Source organism: Manacus vitellinus, unplaced genomic scaffold (genome assembly GCF_001715985.3).
Source record: "Manacus vitellinus isolate BGI_N305 unplaced genomic scaffold, ASM171598v3 scaffold_132_pilon, whole genome shotgun sequence".
NCBI lineage: Eukaryota > Metazoa > Chordata > Aves > Passeriformes > Pipridae > Manacus > Manacus vitellinus.
In genome coordinates, this window is record NW_021938965.1 from 76,338 (window position 1) to 101,631 (window position 25,294).

The 25,294-nt window shown below is 43.2% G+C and overlaps 1 long non-coding RNA gene across 2 annotated transcripts; it reads right to left on the reverse strand.

The window, feature by feature from the left end:
- Positions 1-9,015: 9,015 nt before the first annotated feature.
- On the reverse strand, positions 9,016-24,889 carry LOC108638854. Of its 2 annotated transcripts, none has more exons than XR_001920111.2 (6): positions 24,708-24,889; positions 13,882-14,046; positions 12,901-13,198; positions 11,730-11,866; positions 10,955-11,074; positions 9,016-9,746 (listed from the first exon to the last, which is right to left on the reverse strand). It is a non-coding gene; the product is annotated as an uncharacterized LOC108638854 (long non-coding RNA). The 2 variants fall into 2 exon arrangements; XR_001920112.2 differs by having other exon boundaries at positions 11,715-11,866.
- Between the last annotated feature and the right edge of the window lie 405 nt (positions 24,890-25,294).

A 25,294-nucleotide genomic window follows, 5' to 3' on the forward strand; every position in this document is an offset into this window, starting at 1 on the left:
TTCCCCACCCTGAGTGCTCCTGTGCTGGGCTGGGCCTGCCCAGGGGGCTGTGGGACCAGCTGGGAGGCAGCGGGGCACAAAGGGGCCACGGAGCCGCTGCCAGGGGGGGACAGCAAGGCCAGGGACAGACAAGGGATTGCTGGGCATGGCCTGGGCTGTGCAGGGGGACTGTGGGAAAGGCAAAGCTCCCCTGCAGTTGGGAGCTGCAGGAAAAGTCCAGAGCCCAAAGAACCTCAAGGGCTGTGTTGGACACCAAGGCTGCAGGAGGGAAATGCAGGGCTGCTGTGCAATGGGGAGGGGGTTTAACTCCAGCAGACACTGATGTGGTGCTCAGGGACTCCATGGCTTCTCTGCCTGAGTCTTTTCTGGAAAGGTCTCTCAGGCCTCTCTGCTCGGGGAAGGGCTTTAGGGAGGAGGAGAGCACGTCTGGGCAGGAACCTGCTGAAATCCCCGAGGGACAAATGGCAGTGTCTGCCCCTGCAGGGGACTCAGCCTGGCCATGGCACAGGCTGGAGCTGCCTGGCTGGGAGCAACCCTGTCAGAAGCTGTGGGTGGGCAGGGAGCTGGGCAGGAGGCAGCCGTGTGCCCTGGCAGCAAGGGAGGCCAGGAGCACCCTGGGCTGTGGGACCAGCACATCAAGGACGGGCATGCTCCAGGTCACTGCGGCTGAGGAAAACTGAGGAAAGAGCTGGGATGTTTATGAATTGTACTGAGTTTACTTTTTGTTTGTGGGCAATGAAGAGAAACTTTCTGTGGCTCTAAGTGTCACCAGTTCCAGACCTCCCAAAGAACACAAACCTGATGAGTTGTGGTTCCCACTCCAGTGGCACTTGGAACTCCCTTTATACCCAGAGCACAGAGCTCCCTTGTCCCACAAAGTCCTTGGAAATGGAGGAATGAAGGACACAGAACAGGTTGTGGGGACCAGTTGCAGGGCGTGGTCAGGGCTTTGGGGTGGTTGTGACCCCAGTGCAGGACCCGGCACTTGGCCTTGTTGAACCTCCTCCAAGTGGCCTGGGCCCATGGATCTAGCCTGTCCAGATCCCTCTGCAGAGCCTTCCTGCCCTCCAGCACATCAACACTCCCCCCAGCTTGGTGTGCCCTGGGAACTGCCTGAGGCTGCACTCCACCCCCTTGTGCAGATCATTGAGAAAGAGATTGAAGTGCCCTGAGCCCAGTGCTGAGCCCTGGGAACACCCCTGGATGGAACTCCATTGCCCACCACTCCTTGGGCCTGGCCATCCACACAGATGTTTGCCCAGTGAACAGATGCTGCAGAATGTGTTTGATAAAGGTCCTGTAAGCCCAGAATACTGGGATGAGTGCAGATTTAGCTCTGCACAACACACAAATTCATTCACATTCTGTCTTTTCTTCCCTCTGTGGATTGAGGGAACTTGTGACTTCAGTGTGTGACTCACTGTGTGCAAAGGGCAAATATGGACAGAATGCGGGACAGGGAGTGTTTGGGGGATCTTGGGATCTGTGCTTGACACAGAAGGTGTTTGCCATTGGTCTAAGACTATCTACTGTGCAAAGTGGACTTCATTGGAGGCAATGTGGACTTAATATACAGCAGAGGATTAAGGATTTCTTTTTTTATTCAGTTGTTGCCATCCTTTGGTTTTGTTTGCTGGCAGTAAATGAACATCCCTCTGTGTCTCGTGCAGCTCTTTCTCCAAGCCAAGCAGGTGGGAGTTGGTGCCAAGGAGCTGAAACCTGCAGGTCCAGCCTTGAGTGGAGGAAGCTCAGATTTGCCCAAGGCTGCTTTGAGTCCCAGGGGTTTGATGAGGGAATGGTGGGGTGGGGATAAAGTCTGATGGATTGTCAGACATAAAAGGTCTTGACTTTTGTATCTCTTCAGACTGAATTAGGAGGTGCTTGGGATCAATATTGACTAAGGATTGCTGATATCAATGTAAAAACAGGAAAAAAGTAAACAGACCACAAAGAAGACATCTTTTCTCATGTTTTATTAATAAAATATATTCACTTTGAAGGCACTTCTGAGATCTGTCTGACCACAAAAGAATTGAAGACTTACAAGTAAATTATTCCCAGGGGCTTGTCTTGTTAAGATGCCATCAGTGAGAAGAGAGTGTGGAGGAATGAGCTGACAAGGAGACCATCCCTGGGGCTGGGGAAGCAGGAACTCACAGTCACTGGTTACAGGTGGCAAAAGAACTGTGGAATGTGAAGTATTAGTTCGTTTGAATATTTGCCCGGAATAAAGACAAGTACAACAGACATTCAAACACTAAAACAAACAAACAAAAAAACAAAAAACCCCCCCACTTTTATTGCAGTAAGGATAAGAAAAACTTAAAAAAGAGAATCAAAAGCCAAAAAAGAATACAAAAAACCTACTTTATCAGTTGGCATTCATACAATACTATGAACAGCTTTTAATACAGTATTAACTAGTAAAAAAAGGAGTTAAAGGAGTACGAAAAAAAGATATAAAACATTGCTTTCGTGGTTGTTTCCTATTAAAGAAAAACTCTGCTTACCTACACAGACAGGCCAGGGCTGCCAGGATCTGCAGCAGCTGGTTGGTGCCCGTGCTTAGTGGGCGTCCCCACGGAGCAACACAGTCTCCATGGCAGGATGAGGATCGCTCACCCCAGCAGTCCTGACACCCCATTTTATCAGCTCTACATTACACCACGTAGGGCCAGTACCCAGTATAAGGTGATGCCTGAGTGGCAGCCAAACCTCGCCTGTTCATCACCTGATAGCAACAGTCTGTGCATGTCCTGCTGTAGGGCAAGGGGCCAGTGACCCCTGCCCACATCATCTTCCTCTCACCATCATCTTTCTCACCCCTATGGATGACCTCTCCCGTTGTGTTTCAAAGGTATTTGTATCTATCTTGCAGTAGGGAGCCAAGCCAAAGAGAAACTCAGCTCTGATAATAGGGGACATCCAACTGACTTGCTAAAAAACACAATGGACCTTTCAGTTAACTCGTGCAATAAAGTTACATTGTACAATACTCTAGCTGGTTTCACATCCAAATATAATTTCTTTCTCACACCTCTATGCACCATTGATCATCTAATTCAAAAGTACCCCCCTTACACTGGTAGAAAAAGGCAATATCCTGAGGTCACTTCACTTGGAGAGTCCCATTCCCTGGGAAACCCCCTGGATGCAGCTCAGGGATGTGCTTCTGTGCACAGAGCTGCCTGTGTCCATCCTTCAGGCTGTGGGGCATCTCGGGCAGGGCAGAGCAGGTGACACCCCACAGGGCTGAGGGGCCTCCAGACTCATTCACAGATTGTTTTGGAAAAAGAGTTCTAGGTCATCACTGTTTCCAAACTGCTGCAACTACCTCTGACTAATAGGTGAAAACCTGTAGATAGAATTAAATCAGTCACAAATTGATGTTCTAGGGTGGATGGGGTTTTTTTTGGTACTGTACTATCTAATGTTCTTTCTTCAATATTTTGGGGACCAGACACACAATTTCCTTCAAATCTGTTCATCACCTGAGCAGACATGGGTATGGTTCTGTCAGACTCTCTCTCCCACTGTGCTTGCTTCCAATTTTTGATTTAAAATACAGAGCTGTATTTAATAATTCATGACATAAAAGGTGGAATTGCAATACCTTTCACCACTACTATGGTTCTCTTTCCATCCAGTACTTTGTGATGGTCATTGACTGTAACATACTCAATGCATAGGTAGATATTGGAGTCAGATTCCTGTACATTGTGCAAAGTTGTCCTGTAATTCCTTCCTTGACTTGAACACTCGGTGTGACCAGCCAAATCAGGAGAGATATTTGGAGGATCTTCCTTGGAAAAATATATCCTAATGACTGTCTTTCTGCTACTTTTCAAGTGCATTCCCACGTGCTCTCCTAAACCACTGATTGAGCAAGTTATGCTGATGGAGTCTCCTTCTCAAACACTGATAACGTCTGTTGACTGTTCGTTTTCTCCACCTAAAGATAAGAAATGCAATTGAGATGGTAATACCAGAGTTCTTATTGATCTTTTAATATCAAAGTAGTTTTCAGAACCAACAACTCTGTCAACAGAATCACTCTGTAAGACTGGACCTTAGTCTTGCTATGCTGGGTATGTCATCTCTTAGCTGCCCTGAACCCTGTAGTGCCTTTCATGCCCATTAAACTGTTCAACTCAGCACCTTCCCAAAGCTTAAAAGGCCTTGGCAAAAACGTGTCTTCTGTCACTCATGCAAAAAATTTAGTTTGCTCAGTTTAGATTCTCAGAATGATCCTATTAGTTTTCAAAATACGAGCTTCACTGAACTCAGCTTGACAGTTGGAGTTGTTCGAGGGTCTAAATCTGAATTCAAAGGTAAGAAAAAAATGACAGAGAATGGAGGAAAAATACACCTTTTTTTTCCTTTTTTAAAGAAAGGAGTATTTAGTAACACCAGGAAACTGGATAATAGAGCCTCTCGGGAAGAGGACTGCAGAAGGTGTAACTCCAATCTATAGTAAGAAACAAAGGTACCAAAATGTATAATGAGACATATTTGAGTTCTCTAATTACCTCAGGATCAAAAGAAACTGAACAGTAAATATTTGTGTAATGAATAGCAAGAAACAGAGGGATCAAATGGGAAACACCAAAAAGAAATTACACCAGAAGCAAGGGAAGAAAAATTAAATAAAGAGTACTGCATGTCTAGGACAAACACAGTTTAGAAAAGGTTGAATTGTTCAATGTTGAGAAGCAAATTAAGGATCCCTACATACTTAGGGCAATTTACTTTAATAAGGGAACCAACACAGAATTCAAACACAGAAAGTCTGGATTGTTGAAATATAGATACAGCAAGTCACTCCACCCGACCAGACATGGGCATATTCCTCCTACAACACTTGGAGAAGGAATTAAGGCAACTCAGGAGTCACGAGCAATTATCTTCCAAAACAGCAGAGAAATGGAGTGATGGATAAGGCTGGAGAAGTGCAGAGCACTCAGCCTTTACCATCAGGAAAGGAAAGGCCATCAACCTAAAAATCAGTACTTCCAAACTGACCCACTTTAAACTTTTCTGCGACCTAAGACCTCACGAAGTTAACAACAAGCAGACGCAGCCCATCACTCATATTCTCCAAAGATCAAGGTAGAAGTTCAAGAGTTAAATTATATTTGCAGAAATCAGCATTGACTCCTAGATAACCACTAACTAAAGAATATTCTCACCAGTTTTAATGCATCTTCCTTTCAGACACACGGATTTATGGATAATATGTTTTTCTCAAGTCACTATCCTTTCCATTGTCACTGCTGATGGGGAAAAAAAGGAGTGACTTTTTGGAGACTTTTTTTTTTCCTCACCTTGTTCCCCTCAGAGATTCACAGTTTTCCCTAAGTGTGCCTCCACCTTGTAGTCTTAATGACCACAGAAACATTCAGCAGTGGATATTTCTGGTAAGGCTATATTCCACCTTCAATAAAAATGCCCCTAGTTAATATAAATATTCATTTCTGTCAGTAGAGGGCTCCCCTGTCATCCTTAATAATATAGATACAGTTGATCTGAAATTACTGGCAAAACAACAGGTGATCACAAAGGTTTCTATGAGGCCTTGAAAAGAGCATATGGGCCTACATACCAGGTACAAAGCCCTCTACTCAGTGCTGATGGGCAAACCCTTCTAACAGATAAAACCTCCATTCTGAATCGATGGTCTGAACACTTTCAGACTCTTTTCAGTACCAACCGTGTAGTCCAAGACTCAGCATTCAGTCCATCACACAACAACCAGTAAAGTATGAATTGGATACTGCCCCCTCTTTTGGAGAAACCCTCAAGGCCATACAGCAGGTGAAAATGGGCAAGGCAGCTGGGGTTGATGGAATTCCACCTGAAGTCTGGAAACATAGGGGCCTTGCACTCCATGCTAAATTTCATGAGTTTGTGGTGCGCTGTTGGGAGCTCGGTGAACTACCATCAGATCTTTGAGATGCAGTCATCATCACTTTGTATAAGAAAAAAGGTATTAAATCAGATTGCTCAAACTATCGTGGTGTTACTCTGCTCTCCATTGCTGGCAAAATCCTGGCAAGAATACTCTTGAACAGACTAATACCCACTATAGCAGAAGGAATGCTACCCGAAAGTCAATGCGGTTTCAGAGCCAACAGGAGCCCCACAGACATGGTATTTGTCCTCGGACAACTGCAAGAGAAGTGTAAGGAACAGAACAAAGGTCTCTATGTAACCTTTGTCGACCTCTCCAAGGCTTTTGATACTGTGAGCAGAAAAGGTCTGTGGCAGATTTTGGAACGTTTAGGTTGTCCCCCCAAGTTCCTTAAAATGATCATCTCACTCCATGAGGATCAGCACGGCCAAGTCAGATATGGCAACACACTTTCTGAGCCCTTTTTAATTAAGAATGGTGTGAAAAAAGGCTGCGTTCTCGCTCCTACCCTATTCGCAGTCTTCTTTAGCATGATGCTCCAAAGGGCCACAGCAGACCTCGATGATCAGGACGGTATCTACATTCGATACTGTACTGATGGAAGTCTATTCAACCTAAGGCAGCTGAAGGCCCACACCAAGACCTTAAACCATCTTGTCCAGGAGCTGCTTTATGCTGATGACGCCGTCCTTGTTGCCCACACAGAAGCAGCCCTGCAGCGTTTAACATCCTGCTTTGCAGACACTGCTGAGTTCTTTGGGCTGGAATTCAGCTTAAAGAAGACAGAGGTCCTCCATCAACCTGCAACTCAGGAAGTCCCCCATCATCCCCACATCACCATTGGCCAATCAGAGCTCAAATCAGTCCAACAGTTTAATTACCTTGGTAGCCTCATCTCCTCAGATGGTAAGATTGACGGAGAGATAGACAACAGGTTAGCAAAGGCATACAGTGCTTTTGGAAAACTCCACAAAAGAGTATGGCATAATAAACACTAGAAGAAAAGCACAAAGATCAGTGTTTACAGAGCCACAGTGCTGTCTACTCTCTTATATGGTTCCGAATCATGGGTCATCTACCGCCACCACCTGCATCTCCTAGAACGCTTCCATCAACGCTACCTCCGCACAATCCTAAACATCCACTGGTCAGATTATGTGACCAATACATCTGTTCTAGAACAAGCAGCAGTCACAAGTATTGAGGCCATGTTACTGAGAACGCAGCTGCGATGGGTAGGGCACGTCTCAAGGATGAAGGACCAACCACCGCCTCCCTAAGATCCTGCTTTATGGTGAACTTGCCACCGGTTGCCACAAGAGAGGAGCCCCAAAGAGAAGATACAAGGACTCCCTGAAACAACATCTCAGCCTTGACCATATTGATCAAAATAACTGGTCTACTCTGGCCTCAAATCGGGAGGCCTGGAGACACACCATCTATAACGCTGCTGTCTCCTTTGAGAACGCACACAGGATCACTCTCAAAGAAAAAAGGCAACTCAGAAAGAACCGTGCCTTGCAGAATACACCATCTAAGGAGTCTTTCTGCTGTGCCTTTTGCAATCGGATATGTCTGTCACGTATTGGCCTCATAAGCCACCAGCGTGCCTGTATCAAATGTGGATAGAGCCTTCCCAAATCTTTGTTCGCGAAGCCTAGCCATGATGACTGGCAAAACAACTTCCACTCTTTCTACAGAGAGTAATTGTTTTGTAGAAAAGTTCAGATCATAACAATTTTTTCTAAAAGTTCCTTTTGTAATTTCATAGATTTTTTTTTCCCCAAAGTTCCACCTGCTTTCACTAATAGTGAATCTGGCAGGAAGTTGTTTGAGAAAATAGACTAAAGTGGGAGGGGGATTGAACACAATGAAGTGAGAGAGAGGAAAGAAAACACCGAACTGGAGGAGCATCTACATCGTATGTACCGGTCTGGGCAGGGAAGCATGGGAGGAGCAGCAGACAGAGAGATGCAGCTGGGAGACACGACATCCACAGCATTTTCAAAGGTCTCTTTAGTTGCTCTCTACAATCTGACTGATGAGTTAAAGACCTGAGGAAAGGGTTGATGCCACAAGCTGGCCTGTTGCCTTTCAGCTACATCAGCTCTCTACTAAAAGAAGCCAGCAAGATGCTGCTTTTGCTTTTATATTACAATGAATGGGACAGAGAGGTGTATCTTGATGTTGACTTCACACGAAAACCGCCCCTGGTTTCCTGCTACTGAGCAACTCCCAGCCCTGAGGGTAGGAGTAGAAAGTTGTCTATGATAAGCACCCACCTTTCCTTTGAAGACAACTGAGATCAGAGACACTCACTCAAATTTGCCCTTCACAGTGCCCAAGTCAGGCAGTTGTCCTTCAGGTGTGGCCTCAGTGGAAATGTGGGTGCTGGGTACAATCAGTTCAGTCTGTCACTGTTCCCACAGGCTTAGATTGGTGGTTGCAAAAGCAAAAGCCTTGGCTTTGTAAGGAGCAAGGAGGTGAGAGATGCTTCATTACTTCAGGTAAACCTTCAATTATTATACCAGCCCTGCACACAAACCAGCAACTTTGATCTGCATCTTGGCAGTGACAACGGGAATAACTTCCCAAGCAACCCCACAGGACGTACCTCTCACGTGCCCCTGGCTTCACATTTAACAACCCTTTCTGTGTGTCTGCAGTGCACAAGAGCTTAAAACCACAAGCAAAGGGGAACCAGCTACAGCTCACATGGAGCTCCTGCTCCCTCCCCAAGAGGATGAAAAGCTCTTCCTGTGGGCACTGCTCTCCATGGGAATACAGAGGGGAAGGGGGTGTTCCCAAAGAATTTCTTGAATGCTTGAAAGTTCAGAAATTTCACCAATTATTGCAAAGGAAAGAGAGTTCAAGCAGGTTGTGAAATGAGCTTTCAATTAGCTGCACAAAGGCTCACTGCTGGATAGAAAAGCAGATGCCAGGAGACATCTCTTACTCCCTATCTTTGCTTTTGCCATATTTAAGAAATGAATCACGACAATAATACTGGATTGTGAGTTTGGGAATGATGGGATAGTGATGCTTTGTCAAGGAGATTAACAGACCAAATAACATTATCATCAATACAGAGTTACCAAGGAATAGCCAGTTCTTAAGGAGTTGTTTTATTGTCACTAGTATAGTAACACAAATTGAGAACTAAAATCACTCAAAAGAAGTTGCAGCTACAAAATTATGGCATTTGGTGAGTTAGGCATCTTAGTATTGTTAGTCCTTTTTTTACTTCATCGGATGATCTTTATGACATTTGGTGAGTTAGGCATCTTAGTACTCTTAGTCCTTTTTTTATTTTGTCAGATGATCTTCCAACCCAACCCATTCCATATTTCTGTGAATAAAAATATTTGCCTATCTATGCATAGTGCAAAACACAAAGCACTTGCTGAGGACGAAGCCTATAGACATCTCCAGAAAGCAGAGTACACAGCTGGAGACAATTCAGTAGGTTTAAGGCTGTGCTGCTGAGTCAGCCACACACCTTGTGATAGCTGCTGTCCTCAGCCAAGCACCACCAGAGGATGGGAGATCCAGGGTGCTGCTCATGCTGCTCATGAAGGCCTGGAGCTGGACAACTGTGGCAATCACAGTCCGTGGTGAACATGTGGATGTGGTGAAGGTGCATTTGTGAAAAAAAGACCATTTGTGAATATGGGACCATGAGGTCTCATGGAAATCAACCTCTGTTGCTTCAGCTGGTTGCTGTACATCAGGACAGAGGAAGATGCTGCTGGCATAGAGGTCTTCCTATTTGTAGATGGTCTTCAAACATGGTTGAGGTTTTTTTCTTCTGAAGCTTGTCTGTATTCCCTAAGAGCTGTAGAATTGAAAGAAAAATATCTGTGAGGCCAAAAAGGGCACAGGTTGATTTCAGTGAGAATTGTAATCCATCTGCAGTGGGAAGTCCTCCAGGCACCTCCCCTGTCCCATCTGCTACTGGACCACCTCTTGCTCTGAAAGCTGAAAACACATCTAGTCCTTCACTGAATACCCTCCTGCCACTGTAGTGGCACTGTGATTTCATCACTGACCCTAATTAAACTCCCAAAAGGGAAATCTTATAATAGAATCATAGAATCGTTTAGGTTGGAAAAGACCTCCAAGATCATCGAGTCCAACCTTTAACATTCCAGAGACAATTTAACAGTAAAAGATCTGATGGAATGCTATGACAGTCTTAGGAAAACAACAGGGAAAAAGTACCAGCATTAGCAAGGATTTCTTTAGAGGAACTAAAACTAACAGACTTGGAAATTGTTTTTTCCCAATTTATGTTTTACTGCAATTACTGATCAACTCACTGCTACCCATCTCAGACAGACCCACAGGCCTTCTGTTTCTCCACAAATCCCTACCAGGAATGGCAGGTGGGATGCTTTGCCATATGACAGCACAGCTGCATCGCAAGTCCTAGTCTGTATTGGAGCCCAACTATTTCTGGAGTAAGAGGTGGTTTATTATTATCTCACTTGAAGAACACAGTGGTTTCTGTGTTGGGAGGGAGGAGGGAAGAGCAGAGGGTAATACAGAGGAAGGCTGATGTTTCCAGATTTTATTCACATGATTCTCTTTTTATGCCACAGAGCCTATCCTGGCTATTTCCACCCATATTAGTTTGCAAAACAAACTTCCCTCTTGGCCACATTTAGGAAAATATTTTCTCTTAAATTAAAGGTGGTTCTTCAGTGGGCAGAGCTGTGAGTGGGAACCATTCTCCTAAAGGACCTGTCAGCCCACACCTGGATGTCCATCAGTCTCCTGGGCTGGGACATGTCTCTGCAGGGGGACCTGCACAGTCTGGGATCACTCCAGGGAACTGGATCCCACAGATGGAAGGCTGAGCCCTGCCATTGCTTCCTCCTTGCTTCAGGAGGAAGCAGTGAAGAAATTTATTCTGTGCTTATTTTTCATAACAAACCCATCTAGACAACATAATGGAGATGAAATCCAGGAAGAACACCCTGTATGCTTGTCCCACTACCAGGTGTGGAATCCACAGGAAACCAACAATTTGTCAGACAGTACCTTGACTAATCCAATGCCAGCAATAGGAATACACAGAGACCATTCCTGCCCAAACCACAATGCACAGTAGGAATGTGAGGGAGATCATGCCCTCATTCCTGGTGGGAAATTCAGGATTACCTGGAGAGTAGAAGAAAATAAAAAGAAGCCCAGTGAATCAAGCAGATATGCCAAGGTATGAGCCTGCCTCATAAGCACCACCCTGAGGAACTGAGCATGAGCAAAGTCCCCCACAACAGCTGATAAAGAGAGAGGGAACCTATGGATGAGAGAACAAATAGGCTCTGGCTCAGGATACCTTAATGAAGATACCTGTAACAATGCTGACTTCATCAACATTCAAAGCTAATTCTTGACTCCCCACCACAACAGATACCAATGAATGTATTCCTCTTCCAAAAAACCCCAAACCAAGAGATGTGAGAGCCATCCTTAATGATGGCTTCAAATGTCATTAAGGAAATCCCTTCAACTGGTTTTTAAAGACTTGTTTGTCCATCACCTAAGGAAGACAACAGGGATTTCCACCGTGAAAGAAATTTGAATATAAAAATAACTTTATGTGACTTAATATAGAGGCAAAAATCACTTATCCCTGACTGGTAAGGGGAATTCTTGGGAACTGGCTACGTGCTCATCATGTACCACCTTCCCTCAGCATCCCTGTATCTATTGCTCCATGTAAAACTCTGTTCACATCAAGCTCTATTGGCGAAACACTTTCAAAGCAAAGGGAAAACAAACTTGTGGAGAGATTAACCTGGAATTTCCTCACCAAGGATGCCAGTTGTTGGTTTTCCAGTTTCTGCATCTGACATTTCAATGTGGCACTTCAGCGTAGGATTGTTTCTGCTTCACAGCAAATTTTATTCTCCTCAGGACTGATGCTACCTCTCCCATTTGCTGAGAAAGCTGAAAAATAAAAGAAGTTTTAATTATAAATACAGATCAAGATCTTCAATCAAGGGTTCAAAAGGTTGAAGAGGTTCATAGTTTAAACAAGCAGATCATGTAGCACTGAAAGGTGGGGATTGCCGTGACTGCTATGAGTTGGAGATGTTTCATTCCCCAGCTGTTCAAATCAACTAGTGACATTTAGATTTCTTCCTCACTAAAGCTGATGAACTCTTCTGTGAACCAAACATGTTACGAGAAGGCAAAGAAAGTCTCACATGTAATTAAGAATACCAAAACATGTGTAAAAAGTTTAACATTACCTTGATGCAATTAAAAACCATTTTAATAAAAATTAGACACTATTTTGTAGCTCCCTTTTACCCACAGGAACCAAAGAGGGGGAACAAGCAAGACCAGCAGCTGTGTAGATCTCAGAGACCCCAGAGCACATCTCCAACTGACCCTGCATCCCACTGGGCCGTCATATAACTTAGTCCTCTTCCAAGAGAATCTTGAGAACTCCTTCCTGTCTACACATCCCAGGCTCAGCACCTCCACCTGTTACCCTCTCAAGGGACACAGGCACCCATGGCTACAGCAACTTCCAGTTTTCACTAGGGAGGTTTCAGTGTCACCCAAACTTTTCACAGTAGTAACAGCATGTAGATATATTGGTGAGCATAAAACAGGAGAGTAAAAGTCAATTTGTACTGACAGAAGCAGGTGGAATTCATACATTACAAACTGACACAGAATTTGACAATGAGAATTCATGTTAAAAAAAAAGAAAAGGAGAAAAAAAAGTCTGTATAAATCAGAAAAATATGTGTTTATGTGAAACCCTACTAGTGTAGTTTTAAGCAGTGTTAGACTCAAGAGAATTTTATTTATTTTTCTGAATTATTTAACTTTTTTTAGCAGAAGAACCTTATTTGGTCAAGTTAGTTTACTCATGAACATCACTGTCTGCACAAGTGGATAACAGTTCACTTTCATAACCAGAAATATGTTTCCCATCTGTTGATAACCAGGCTCCCAGTAGAACATACCTGCAGAATTCAGGATGCCACACAAGTATCTCGCTCCCACCGTTTTAAGGTAGAAATTCCTTCAGGAAAATATTTGCTTGCTGAAAGCACATAAGGATGTTTTTCCTTGGTCACCAACTCAATTTTCCATTTGAAAACACCTCATTTTCTATTTCAGCAATTTTTACAAATCTTTCACAACTGCCTGTTTCACATAAGCTCATTGCACAGTCTTTACGGTAGTCGACTGTCACATTTGTTTTGTCAGAGGAAGAGTCATGTGTCCTCTCAACTGGGTGACCACTGGCCATGGCAATATCTAAAGGAGAAAACAAAGAAAAAGTATTTTCTACCAGGTTACTCCCCATGTTTAGTGTAACAGAATGGGGTGAGTTTGGGTGAACAGGTCCGGTCATGGCTTCAGAGATATTGTCTGCCAAGGGGCAAATTTTACACAGCACTGGGGCCAGCCCACCAGATAATTTGTGGGTAGAAATAGGATATAATTTTCCCACTGCTGTAACTGTTTTAAACTAGGAAGTTGGCAGCTTGGGAAATTAGTTGAAAGGCTTTTCTCTTGCTGAGCTCAGATGAATCATCTCTTCTTGTTTCCTTTCCTTCTCAAGGCCTTGGCACAGTCCTATCAGGTGTCCCTCCAGCAGAGTACCAGATCCCAAGTCCAGTGAAGTTCACAGCTGCCAGACTGGACACACTGGGTGCAGTGTGCAGGTTTACTCATCCAGACTCTCCCGGGGAAAAGCCAGTCCTTTAGGAGAGGACTTGCCTCATCTGACATCAGACAGACCCAAAGAGTCATCCCTCCCAAAACAGGGCATTGGGCCAGGTCAAACAAACCCACCTTCACCTTAATTTCTTTTCTCACCCTACAGTTTTTGTGGTTTTAGCTTTAACTGGGAACAGATGAGCTTTCTAATAACAGCTAAAAGCTTTTTAGCTACTGATGTGCAGGGAAAGGCAATGAGGTCATAAAAGGAGTCTCACTTGGACAGGGAGCTGCAACAGCCAGGAGCAGGAAACACAACCCCATGAGGTGGGGAAGAGTCCATCTCACTGCCCTGGGTGCTCAGTTCCAGCGGTGCTGGATGTTCTCTGAGATCCTCTGTGGTCCCAGGTCAGGCTCACCAGGCTCCTCCCTTAGTCTTCTTCCTGTTGGGACATTAAATGCAGTGTTTAGCATCCATTATCTCTTATTATCTTTCTCCAGACAAAAAGAAATCAGCTGCCAGGCCAAGTGCTGTAAGGCTGCTCCTGGCCAAGACATCTGGAATGGAAGGAATGGAAGGCAAAGGAACACTCGTGCTGCTCAGCTGTCACTACAATGGCTTTTGCAAGTGCCAAACTCACACCCCTTTCCGCCTCTGGCTCAATCACAGCAGTAGGAGACACGTGGTCCTTCTGCAGGGAAAGAGTAATCCCTCCTGAGCCTGTTGGGCAGGAGGCTCCATGTCCAGGTCCTCCAGGCTCCTCAAAGTAGTGCCCTGCACACATCCCTCAGCAGTACATGCAACAAATAACAACCTGCCTTGCTGTCGCTTCCAAAACACACCAAAAAATTAGATAAGAAAGATATCTTGTGCTGAATGAGTGTTTCACTTAAAGTAAGATGAAATATTTATTGTCAAATTGAACTCTGTTTTTAGTTTAGAAGTCTGACGGGAAATATCAGTTCAAATCAAATGAACAAACAAACAAAAACTTGGTATTTCTTTCCAAAAAAAATCCTGGCTTTAGTCAGAAGTTCATTCTCAGTCATTTCAATGAAACTGTCATGACTTCGTGAAATATGTTTTAGTAAAATACAAGTTTCACTTTTCAAATAAGAAAAAAGAAAATTGAAAAAATTTAAAACCTTCTTTATCATCCTGGCTCTGGAAAACAGAACCTGCTTCGCTCTTGGGAGCTTTTCATTAGAAGCTTTCATTAAACAACTCTTTTGCTGTCACCACCTGAGAAGTACCTTGAGGAAATTTCCAAATTAATTATGCATTAATTCCTAATTATGCAGTAATTCTTCATCAGAACTTAATAAATGCTTGTCTCTCATGGTCTGTGCTAATCTAGAGCTGCTGAGAGTTCCACCCCAAAACCAGATGATACAGGAGAAACAAAACCCTCAAGGCAAGCCCATTCCAGCTGCCAACAGGCACAGGAACCAGCTGCAAAAGTTCCCCTGGACACCTCTGCAGTGCCTCAGGCTACTGACGGCAACACATAGGATGTAAACCCAGGAAATGCTGGACCGAGCCGCCGTCCTGGCACTGCTCCACACGCACCTTCCGAGGCGAGATCCGTCCACTTCCACTGCACACCACACGGGGGACCAGTGATTCCACTTTACACACGGAGCTCCTGCTCCCCTCTACAGAGGATTTCCTCTTGCCCCACCAAGGATTAACAACCACCTTTTCTCATCCTCTTCCTATACATCCAAAAATGGATCCTATCTTTTCTTCTTTTCCAAAAGCAGGTCATTCAGTACTATCTCACACGTTACTTTATCCTGTCTCCTGCTGTGCAAAGCACCAGGTAACAATGCCTGTACCCTCCTTTAAGGGACAGCAGAGCGCCAAGGGACTGTCATCGACCTTAAAATCACAGAATCATTAGGTTGGAAAAGACCCTTAAGATCATCGAGTCCAATTGTTATCCCAGTACTGCCAAATCCACCACTAGATCATGTCCCTAAGTGCCACATCTACATGTCTTTTAAGTCCCTCCAGAGTATTTATACCCCAGAGGATGTTCACCTCACAGAACAGCTGCAGCACATCTGGCAGAATTATTTGCCCAGAGGTTAAGGTTTGTTTTTTCCCAAGTAGTTGTCAGCCTGAGGTCTGTATCTTCTATCCTCAGTCATTTTGTCTTCTCTTTAGAGGTCTTTTTGCCCCTTCCCTTGTTCTGCTCAAGAGATGTCTCCCTTCCTCTGCTCTCTGGTGAAATTCCTCCCCACTTCCCACTCTCCCAAAAGCCACCTCCTACCATCAGTTTTAAACTTACTTCAACAATAAATCACTCAAATCTAAAATGAAACATGCTCTTTGAATAGAAAATATTTTTCATTCATTTTTGGCCTGCTTCCTTTTCTTTTCCAAGTAATACTAACTTTCCCTTTTCAGAGCTACTGAAGTTGTCTGCAGAGCTGTAACAGAGTAAAGCCAGACCCTAAAAGTGATCACCTGCAAGCAGTAGATGACTAAAGCAACAAGCAGGAGGATCTAGGCTTCCTTCAGCTAACAGCAGCCACTCACACTCAGCTGACCAGCTCTTCCCCAGGTCAGACCTGACCCATTAGCCTGAGGCCCCAGTATCTGCCAAGAAAGAAAGTCACTCATTAATGCTATAGCATCACTTCCAGCAGTGTCCTCTCTCAAAGTGAAGAGTTAACTGACCTGAACAGTTAAGAGACCTGAAATACTCTCACCCATTTGTTGTGCTTGTTCCTACTCCAGCACAAGTTAAATAGCTCACTGCCCTTCCAGTCTGTGTTTTCAGGCTTTCTGACTTCTGCCCAAGGTGACCAGAGCAGAGCTGTGGTGGGGGGTCACCCCAATGCCAGCCACGGGGGCTGGCAGAGCGGGGGTGCTGCCCCAGGGTTTGGACGTGCTTCCCTCTCCAGCCAACCATTAAGCACAGTCATGGACCCACAAAATCCAGTGCTGTTCTCCAGCTGTAAACAATGCAATACATTTTCTAAAAGATTTATTTGGTACCCTAAAGATCCCACAGAGAATGTTTAAGTTTTGATCAGTTTGGGGAAAATAATATTACTGAAGGAAGTAAGGCTGCAACAGAATAAGCCCCAAAGAACTTCAGAAGATCCTACAGATTTTATTTTCTACTCTAAGTTCTTTCACAGAAAAGGAGCAGTATTTATAGAAGAGATAATTTTTCTATCACTTTCTGTACCAGTTTCACTCTTTGATCTCCTGAATACCACTCTCAACAAGCCTTTACAGGAAAAAAAACAACAAAATGAAATTATGGGAAGGGATGAAACAGCTCTTTCCTGAATGAGCCTATGATTGCAGTTTGTTTCTACAGCTCCAACAAGGCAGTGCAGAGAAAGCAACCAGCAGGACATTGTGGCTGAGCTGAGAAATCTCTGCAAAAATCCTGAATGTAAAGCACACTTTGGCTTTCCACCAACTGCTCTGAAAAGAAATTCCACAGTAACCATTAGAAAACATTACTAATTTTATTATGCTTGCAGCGCATTAGGAAGAGTAGAATGAATGAACTTTTCCACTGATTTAACTTCTTTTATTTCAAAACCTCTGTCCTTATTTACTAATGCTCTGTGGTTTGGTTCTGTTTTGTTTCATTCTGAACCCAGAAGCCACCAGGCTGGGGTTTTTGTTGCTTGATGCGGCTGTTGGGTTTCTGCACTCACACAATCAGTGTGAATTCAGTGCAGAGCTGCATGAAAGTTGCCAGCCAGGGCTACAGAAGTGGAGTTATTTAGTAAGAAAGATCACAAGCACCAGTAACACACATTCTTCCTTACGGAGAAAATGTGCAGCACACTTCCCTCCTGCCACAGTCATTTTAGTGCCCACTTCTAAATGTCTACTTAAAAACCAGGAAGCAGGAATTTGTAAGAGAATAGACTGACTGTAAGACAGGACCTCTTAAAGAAGAAGACAGTGTGAGTATCTCAAAAGCTGCTTTGTCTGAGGAAGCTTTTGTGCCTCTTCCATTCCCTTCTCCACGTGCCTGAGCAGTTCTTTCCAACTCTCAATCATTCAGCTCCTCTTCCAGAGCCCTGCACAGGACATGCAGAAGCCACTTGGATCCCAGAGAAACAGGCACACTACAGGCTCCTCCTTCTTTATAATGCAACTAGATTTCATAATGGATTTTTACTTTTACTTCTGGACTGAGGTCAGCAGTATCACTGAGCAATGCAACAAGGCAAGTCCGAACTGCTGTGTGGGATTCTGCAGTTGGAAAGCAGGGAAAAAAACCACACCTCATAAAAAACTTTCCAGGAACCTGCTTGTGGTTAAACCTGGGCAGAAACCTTGTCCCTCTGGGCATTGCAACAGCAATGTAAAAGACTGGATTTGAGATCTGCTCCTAAGTCTGGCACTCCTTTGGCACTGCAGGGGGTCCCAGAGCAGGAGAATCTGAGGTGCTGAGCTTGGTTTGTTCCCTGGCAGGGATCAGTGCTGAAGGATACCCTGCTAGAACACACACCAGGGCAGCAGCAGCACTTCTGCTGTTTGACTGAAGTTGCGTCCATCACATAACTTGCCACAAGCCACTGGGACCAGAGGGAGGGCAGAGGTAAACCAAAGGAACCCCTAAGGAGCAATTCCATGATAAACTCAGCTGACTCCGGCACCACAGGACAGGGGGAGGAAAATTTCAGTGCCCATAAGCACAGGGGACAGATGAGGGTAAAATCTGCTGCTTTCTTATCTCTGTTTTGGGTGGGGTTTTTTAGGGTGGCAAGGAGGCAAGTCAAACTATCCAAGTTGATTTTAACCATCAGCAAAGCAGTACAAGGTTACAGCTGGGAAAGTGACCTGGAGGGTGGCTGACCCTCTCCTTTCCCTTCTTCCCTATAAGCCCAGGTAGATCCACAGAGCCATAAGCTCTTTTCCTTGACTTGACCATTGTCCTTGGCACCCATAACAAGCTTTTCTCCTCCCTCAGCATTGCCCTGCAGTTCACAGTTGCCCTGTGCAAGGTGTCCCGCAGCCAGTCACAAGCAGCACTCCCAGGCTTGGGCTGACATAAACTTTATCTGGATCTAAAAATAGCAATGTTTCCTCCAAGTACACAGTCCATCCTTTCACCAAGATACTTTTTCACTATACTTTGTCCCTATTGTAATAAATAAGAAATGGTAAAATTTACTCGTCAAATTATATATTGTACTTTTCATATATTATAGCTAATGCTTTGTTGGGACTGGGGAGTTGTAAGCTGCGGAATAGTTAACTGCTGTGTTACTATTATAAGTTGACTATCCTGCAACTGGCAGTTCCCTAGTTGGCAAGATGAAGTATTCTGCTTTGCTGAGCACGTATACTACATCCTGTTTTTCTAAAAATATTGTCTAAGTGTACTCATTAGAAAAGGAAGAAGAGAACAAGGATCAGGGAGTCAAGGACAAAGATGATAAAGAAGAGCCAAAGAGAACATCTGGATACCATTCCCATACTCAGCTCCAAGGACATTAGGGCTAATTAAAACTACTGATGGAAAGTCCCTGGCAATTAAAATGGGCCTACAACAGAACCAACCAGAACAAAGCCCGCGAACTCAAGCCCAATGAAGAGCTACCAAGTGACTATGGGAGGGGAGTTGAAAAAAGTATAAAAGTTACTGTTTGTCTCTATTGAACTTGTGGGCCGTTGGAAGAGCAGGGGTCTCTCCAGGCCGCCCAGCGCGCTGATTTGCTTATTTGCACTTTATATAAATCTTATAATAAATTTTGCTGCTATATTTTGATTTGGTTTATTTACCTATAACACTATTTTCATCACATGACCCACACACCGAAAGGTCCAAACATTTGCAAACTCTGCTCCAAGAAGAAACCAGTGCTCCTGGAAGGATTAAAGTGCTTGGTCTATCCTAAGCACTGCAGCACCTGGTCCCTTGTCGTGGAAGAGATGGAGGCTGAGCCTGGGCAGACACAATTTCGGGGGTTATTTAGCAGATATCATACAGAAGTGATCAGTTTCAATTTAATCACAGTGCTGCAAAACTACAGTGCCCCTCCAGTGAATTTGGCTGTTTTGGTTTGCTCTTACAGTTCTAGTCCAAGGCAGTAGCTTCTGTGTTAGAAAAATGCTCCAATGCGGGGACGTTTGTCTACCATTACACTTTCCTGTTCCAGGCCCAGGACATTAAACTTGAGACATTTCCTTAAAAAGAAACCCAAACCACGCCACCACCACTAAACCCAAACAAGCCAACAAAAAAACCCACAGCAAGACTCCTTGTTTCCCTTAGCTTGTGCCTTTCCTGCCCTGGCCTGGAAGGGTCACCTCCAGCATGTAAACAAGGCTTCCACATCTCTGGGGGAGAAGTTAAAGACTGACATCAGTTCCAGGGATAAAGCATGAGGTAAATGCAGCCACTCTCACAGAAGGTCCCAGTGCAGGTCGGCAATTTTTTTCCTTACAGTCTTCCCCCCTGGCTCTTGGGCACAGTCTTTAACAGTGACTTCACAGTGAACTTATGATCAAAAAAACCCAACTGTGTGCCGATCACAAATGGCCCTGAATTCACAGATTCTGAAATTCACAGATTCTGAAAGTGACCCCTGGCAGCAAAGGTCTCACTGGCTGCTGCTGGCTGGGCTGAGTTGCTCAGCCAGGACTGGCTTAACATGTTTTAACATCTGATTCAAATTATCACAAGAAAACAAGCTGTAGCTAAGGAATGTAGCAGCAAAAATGTACATTGTGGTATTTGGAGCTCCAGAGGATTGCTTGGTTTGAGGAATTGCTAACAGGACTAAACCCTTAACTCAAATTCAGCCCAGCTAAACAGCAGTTGTATTACAGTCCTAGTGCAAGCTGTCAGCAAAAAAGATATCAATATTCTGAGAATCTGACCCAAAACTTTGATTTTTCTTTCGTCTTAATCATTTTTCACAGGAAGAGGTAGTTTCCAAGCAGAGAATTTGGTCATACCCAGCCACATGAGCTGTTTCAGATTAGCCTCTTCCTCAGCCCCCCAGCATTGAGTTCCCCTGGCACTGTATTCAGGTGATTTTTCCATTTTCAGTGTTCCCTGTGAGTGATACTCAATTCCTCAAATGCCTGCTTTCTGCAAGCATAGAGCAGAAGTCCAGGGGAAACATCTGTTGCCTAATCTAGAATTTCCAGGAACAGACAAAGAACTTTAGTACCTAAAAACTCCTTTCAGAAGTTTATTTTACCTTGTGCAGATAGAGATTGCACCACATCCTTTGATGGTAAATTAAGTATGTGTTAAATAGAAAAAAATATGAGCTATTTATGCCTTCAGCAAGGATTTTCCCCTTCTTCTACTTACCAAGAAATATGCTTGAGGAATTTACTTATTCATCAACTAAATTTTGTTTATATTGCAATAGTCCTAGAAACTCTACTCCTGAACGAGGCTTCATTTTGACTTTCAAGAGCGAAAACCTCCAACATGGACTTTCTCCTATAGCCAAGGAATCTTACTTTGATCCACCCTGATAGCACAAAACCCCTTTCATTGAATACAGAAATACCCAGAATAATAACATTAACCAGAAACTCAATGTGAGAAATGAACCAGAAGACATGAGATGAAAATCAAATGTTGTGATCACAGAAGAACCTAGAGTTTTTTTCAGTATATGCATGACTACAAGAAGTGGTTTGGGCTTCTATTCCTTTCTGCTTCAAGCAACTGTTACCTTTTTTTTATATGTCTTATTTCATGTTCCAGGAAATTGAAAGCAATAGGGTAGTCTCAGCATTAACAGTCGATGTCCCATTATACCTTTGGTCTCAGTATGTTTTGTCACTGGTTTTGGTTTCAAAGCCTCACTTATCTACAACAGCTCTGTTTTCACATTTGTGAGGTATTCCCCTGCTAATCTGGTACACCAAGAAAATAGACCACGAAGTAATTTATGGTTGAAAGATAAACATTATAACTATAATGGTTTATGACAACCATTGTATTTCTCACCTGGCTCTCCCTAAGCAAGCAAAAACATCCATGTTCTCCCAGGCAACTCCAACTGCTGTTTGGATCTTCGTGTCCCAACTGTCTCGTGCAGCTCCAGAAGACAGAAAGCAACCCCAAAGCTGATCAGTGCAGGGGCCACATGTCTGCAGCATGGAAAGGGCCCAGCTGGAGCTGGGGGAGATCTGCCCAGCCCCAAAAGCACAGGGGGTGGAGGCAAAGGGAAGGAGGGAATCAGAAGAGGACAGAGTTGGAGTGTCACTGCCTGCTGGGAAAACTCCACAGTTTGATGAGCAGGGACTTCCATTAAGCCCCAATTTAAAGCAACCTTGAGGTGGCCCTTTATGATGTGTGGGGTCAGGCTGAGCCCCAGCTGGCTGCAGTTTAGGAAAGGGAGCAGCAAAGAGGGCACCTCTGTGCCTCCCACTGCCAGAGGCTGAAGACACAACTGTTCAGGAAGGAGACTCACTTCTCTCATCTCTTGCCCTCCACAACACCCCCCCAAAACCAAGAACAGACACAGGGTGAGCTCACTGAGAGATGTGCTGAACAGCCTGGGAGAGGGGAAGAAAAGAAGAAAGTAGCACTAATGAAAATGACAATCAGTTCAATACTGCAGAGCTTAGAGAAGAATTATTGTGTCATTAGAACAACTCCCAATTTTCCACACAAGCACTTCTGCAATCCTAGCCTTGTATCCCCATGAAATCATCTTTCTGGACAAAAGGAACTGGAATGGACAATGCACAGCTTCCCACTGACACTATTTAATTAGCTGGGTCACTGATGAGAGATGTAGGAGAGCTTTTTCCTCCTCTCTACTCTACCCTGCTGTCTCCTTAAACTGCCTCTAGAAAAGAAATGGTGGCAATTTTGCATTTAAGAACTTTGTTTAAAACATTTCCTGCTCTCCATCAAAATCAGAGATTATATTATTCTGAAGTTAGATGGCTATCATGCAAATGTTTGAGAATTTGGAATATTTTTAAATGTTATTTTTTTTCACAATGAGATTTTAAAAAAATACTTTTAATTTTTTTTTCATTTTTAAATTCACATGAAGTGACATAACAGAATGTAAGAGAAGAAAAATGAAGAAGAAACAGAAGACATAGAACAAAAGGAATTCAGTTGGAAAAGAATCCTGGTGGAAAAAAAGGAAAGAAGCAAAGAAGAGAAAAAGGAGAAGGAGAGGAGATGAGGGAGGACAGAGAGAAAGAGAAGAGAGAGAAAAGAGAGAGAGAAAAAGAAGGAGGAGAAATAGAAGAGAGAATAACAACTGATGTATCCAAAAGACTGAAATTTGACATAAAGGAAATCTTTCAAAACAAGTTTTATTATGTGACTCTCAATGCAATATTAAGCAAAATGGAAAAACAAATCTGTCTCGCAGGGAAAAATCTCGTATATCCAGGTTTGATCTTTTTTCCTAATTAATTCTGACCTAACATCAGTTTGCTGCGTTTGCTGAATATTCATTCCTCTAAGGAGGCCTCTTGGCTTCAGTGTTCCTTTCACTACAGATCACAGTCCATGGACAAGAGTAGGGAAGATTTATTTAATAACTCTCACTGCTAATTTCATTCTACTTAAACACACATATCCCAGTGAATGCCACGTGCTTTTCAGCAGGATTTTATGTGTAAATCAGGATAACACGTTTTCAGAGCATTAACTGAAAGGAAGCATGAACTAAAACCTATTTAACCAATGAGGTATTGCTTTTAAACTACCACAAGGTCATAAAAAAGATAATTTCAAAGCTGTAAGTTTTCTAATTGTAATCAACAACAATCTAATGATGAAAGAAAGTCCATCTGAATGGCTGTCATAAACCTGTGCATGTCCTTGCTTATCTTTAAAGATCCTTTACTTTGTCATTTGGTAACATTTTCTCTACCAAATTTTGCTGTGCAAAATTAAAATGTGGCACTGGAATTAGAAATAACATTGTCTTACTGCTCAGTCTTAAAGGAGCAGTGAAACTCAGATGCAGTTTTATTATATATATATAACAAAGTCTATTTGTTAATATTAGGTGCAACTTGACAATAAAATTGGAAAAGTATAAAATGTGCTGGAAATCGACCTTTTCCTTATTTCTCAGTCATCTGTCACAGAAACTCTGTATTGGATTTACTCACTTTCCTGAAGTCTTTCTGCTGGTTTGGACCCAAACCTAATCTATCTGTTTGCAAGCAAACTGTTTCAAGTTTAACTATATTTTTGAGCTGTAAGGTTTATGGGATTTCTCTTTTCTTTGTTTTTGTTTTTCTTTTCCTTTTCCTTTAAAATGGTATGGATGTCACTCTACACTATTCTTACTCAACAGCTACACCTACACATCTCTCAAGATCAAGAGTTGTTGGGTTCTCATATTAGAATTCAAAACTGGCTTAAATTAATTGTTTCCATTGGTATTTATTCAACCAACGCTAATTCTGGAGGATGGCCATGAAAAGGGAATGCAAAAGGGACACACCTACACCAGCTAGAAATGGAAAAGCTTTCTTGAGAAAAATAAAACAACCAACAACCAACCAAAACAAAAACACAGAACAAAACACTCACAGTGTTCAGGGTGTATTTGCTCAATTCCCTTATTTCCAATTGCTATGAAGAGAACAGCCAGAGGGATTTAGAGCCTCAGTCACTGTAAATCAGCACATTGGAACTGACTTTCTTACAACTAAAGAACTTTGTGGGTTCTGGCTCAATATATTGCCAATGGTTTCTATCACTATTATTAAAAAAGTTCTTTAAGTCAATAGTTCTCTAAGTGCTCCTTGTCAGCACTTTCAACTTCTATTCTAAAACAGGTTACAAAATGCAGCTGAGTCTCTCTATATTCTTGGGCTAGATCAGCTGTCCCTGATAGAATACACCACCATTCACAGAAAAAAAATGAAGTACATAATACACCTCTCACCTTCACAATATGTTAACTACACAACTGTTTTTATTCTCTAGTTCCTAAAGTTAACAGTGTGACAAATTAGAAGCCAAAAGGAACAATTTTGGTAGTAAGAACTACTAATGCAAACATATTCTTCTGAACTTCAGCTGAGATAATAAATAACATTTTGTTCAACAGTGTTTGTGGAATTGTTACATGCACAGAAAAAGCGCTTTTTCCTACTCACCTCCTGGAGGCCTGACAATTGTTACAGCATCACTTATCAAGCTGCCCTGGCTGTTGGATGCAGTCACTTGCACTGTGGAGTTAGAAAATGGAATCAGGCCTTCAATGGGTACCCATATATTGAATTCCTTGGTGCTGCAGAACATCCGAGTATCATTTACCACAGAATAATGTGCTTTATCTGTTAGGAAAAAACAAGAAAGGGAAGAGAAGAACAAATGTTAGACCTTGTGTCTGCTACAGTTCACTGCCTTTAGGAACTAAGTCTTATTCCTACTCAAAAGAAGATTTGCTATTTATACCAATAACACACACACACATGAAATTTTGGCTATTGGGGAGAAAAATATTATTCATAATTTCTCCTGCTTTTGGCAACAGTTTATGGTACCTGTAAATCTTGGAAAATAAACAAACCAACACATGAAGCAACCCTGCAGTTGCAGAGCTGACTGCTCTATACTGCAAACAGGAGCCAGCTCTCAGAAATTACTGATCTTCTGGAAAAGTTGTGGGATAACTGCAGATTCCAAACATTAGTGTTAATTCTTGTGCCTATGATACACTGGTAAAAATTTCTGAATTCAC